We start from the raw sequence: 3,319 nt of genomic DNA on the forward strand, positions 1-3,319 counted from the left end.
CGGGGCTGCTGGCAGAGGGCCCTGCCTCGCGTGAGGGCTGGCCGCCAGCCAGGCCCCGCGCCGCGGGCTGGGGGTGCTCGGGGAGAATGGCATTTCCCTCAATGCATCTCTTTCTCTCAGGAACGTGTTTCTGCTGCCCTCAAACGCTGACAATACTATTTGAATACCTCTCTGTGTCTTTTTGTACAAATGGCCGGGTACGCTCCGTACATCATGGTGAATCTGGAAATGACTGAAAGGCAGAAGGTCCGATTTAGCAGGTTTCTGCAATCTCTCCAGGGTGTTTACTCAAGCAAAGTATCACCTTCAATGCTATGTCTGCCGTAGGATATGATAATTTCACAGTTTTAAGAGGCTAGAAGAACTAGAACTTAATGTTTCACAAGTTCCTTGCAGAGTACTCTGAAAAAATAGAGCGCACACTTAAATAATTAACGCCTCAAATTCCAAAATCAGAGTGGTTTGAGAAAACTAAAAGGGATTATGCTTGCCTGGCATAAAATTAATCTTCAAAGATTTGCTCAGGGTAGCTGTGAATGAAGTCTCGAATCTCTTTTTCCAGTGTCTCCTAGGATGAGAGGGCTAAAGACAGCCTTCCTGAGGTGCAGAAGTACTACACAAAGACCTTTGCAGTTTTTGATACACAACAGAGACTGAGCAGGCCCTGTGGCACCTCATGTGTCAGGTATCCTTTTATTTACTGGTTTGTACTGTGCCTACTGAAATGGGCTCCTGATGTGTGACTGAGGGCACACACCTAAAGCACTATTTAAAGTGCATTTAAGCACCATTTTTCTTTAATAGTTTATTGTTTCTGGATTCATTTTAACACATTATTTCAGTTGGTGAACAAGAGCTTTAGGGTATGTAAAATTAACATAACTGTATAGTTTTCTTACCAATGAATCTAAAATTAGAATGATTTTTATATCACTGTTTGCCTACCCAGAAAATAAATTGTCTGTTTCCATGGTATATCTTCGGCACCAACACTTTTTTAAATCTCAGGATTATCTAATCAGAATTCCATATAACAAAACCCAGACATTTGCATGTCTTGGATAAGGTGAAAATTAGGTGTCAAGTCCAGAAAAAAAAATTCTATTTTCAATTTAGTCAAAATATGATCAGAAAATGCTGATTTTCTTGAAATTGGAAATCTGGGAATCATTATATACCTTTATCTCTGACTTGTTTGTAAATACACGGCACAATTACCAAGGCAGTTGTGATAGGCACCCAAAAGATCCCAGCAGTAAACAGGAACCATATATTTGTGTAAATACACTAAAACTCATTGTGAGACTTGCACATTACCTCTGCACTTCATAAATATTGACCATAAAAGTCTATTTTTCAGCAGCTGAGGCTTAGTTTCATATGGGAGCTGTGCACAATAAATTAGATTTGCATCAGTTTAGGAATTTTCGGTGATCCTCACATTCGGCAGGTACTCAAGCTGTAGAGAGCTCAACAACATAAATAAACCAGGCCCCTTTAAGCGTACTTATTTGCCAAAAGTGAGGTGCATGCTTGATGTGCTTGCTGAATTATAGAGTATTGTCTAAATACTTCAAATATTTTTGAATGCACTTGTTACAGATGGCATGCAAATATTTGGAAATTGGCTGGGGATTTGGCAAAGCATGAGGAATAAACATTCTAACGCAGGGAAATACTCAAAGCCTAATTTGCTGATGCAATCCTTGCTTGTCCCTCGCACCCTCAATTTTTACACGAGTTGATTCAACCACTACTGCAGCCAAAAACCATTGTTGGAAGGAGGGGGGAAGGAGGGGCAATAGGTTTCTGCTTGAGTCCTGTGTGACATCAGGTCAGAGAGAAGTTCTGCAAATACCAGTCCAAGGTTAAGTAGCAGGAGGGCATGGCCGTCAGGGCAGTGTGGAAAGGCATGTAGAACCCCTTCATTTGGCTGTAGCGAGCTCTTAAATTTTATCTCTGGTAATTTCATTAAAAGACACAATTGGATTGTAGCTCTGCTGTAGCCAAGTTGTATGAACACTGGAGCAAAGCTGGGGCAGTACTTTTACCTATTAGAATTTATTTTTTCCATCTGAATTTGATAGAATACTCTTCATTGTGTGGAGACCTAACAGGAAAACTTAGCTGGCATCTCAGCATTCTTAAATGCAAAGTCACTCATTTAACAAGCAATGTCCCACTCAAAGACTCTGTAACCACTGACCGAGAAAGTTATCTGGAGCTACCAGCCACCTGAATACGTATCAACTAAAATATGAGGAGGTATCACTGTAATGGAGTGACTAAGAAAACCAATATTGTCCTTACCCTTACCAGCAAGGAAAATGATTACAGCAGTACTAACATTATCAAGACTGGTCCTTGTATACTTTTAGAAACAAGGGACAGTGAAGCAAGTAGGATTTTAATGGGGAACATACAACATGGCCTTTTCCATACAGCAAGAGCTTGTGGAACTAGGGAGCATCTCCAGAAAGCCCAACGCATTGAGGGATTTTGAATGCCTCAAGGTTTTAGTCCATGCTTCACTGGCACACGCCACTTCGCTAAGGAACCCACTGCTGTGAAGCTAGAACTGTCCTTTGGTATACAAACCCAATTAAACTGTCTGGCTGTAATTACCATCAAGATTGTTACCCTTAGGAGCGTAGAGACCACTGTCCCGTTGAAGTTTTATAAGGATTATAATGGCAAAAGTAGGTCTAATGCAGATTTGTGTTACAAACGGTCTCCTGCATGGGCTACAGGCATTCTGGTCCTCATTTTCTGTGCTTCGCCCCTTGATGGCACACTGCACATCTTAACCCTTCACTGAAATAGTGCTCTCCCACCACCACATTTACAAATGAATCCTTCTGAACCAACAGTAGACACCTCTATGAGATTCTTGCTGGTATTAATTTGTATTCATGTTTTCACTAAAATTCTAAGAATGAATAAACAGCTTATCCTTCCAGACACACACCATCCAAAAAATCCCCAAACTATTTCCTGATACACCTGTGTAGGCAGAAGTGAGATTAATAGCTGAAGTCTCATCTTAACATTCCTCATGAGTCCTCTTTTGCAGTGAGAATTTCCCCTCACCCCCTTGACTCAAGCAACTCATCTGATTACTGAAAGTCACCTTATTTCAAAAAAGCCATTTTACTGGCTGATAACTTATTTTAGTTACCTTGGTGTGTCTGTCTTCTACAGGTGTTATGTTTAATTGTTTTCATATGAGTATGGCCAATTAAAAGTGGCCATACCCACAGCTCTAATTTTAGATTATTAAATGCAAGTATTCCAACAATAGCTGATTTGAGAATGACAC

This window comes from Athene cunicularia, assembly GCF_003259725.1.
Source record: "Athene cunicularia isolate RWA chromosome 19 unlocalized genomic scaffold, athCun1 chr19_part1, whole genome shotgun sequence".
Classification (NCBI taxonomy): Eukaryota; Metazoa; Chordata; class Aves; order Strigiformes; family Strigidae; genus Athene; species Athene cunicularia.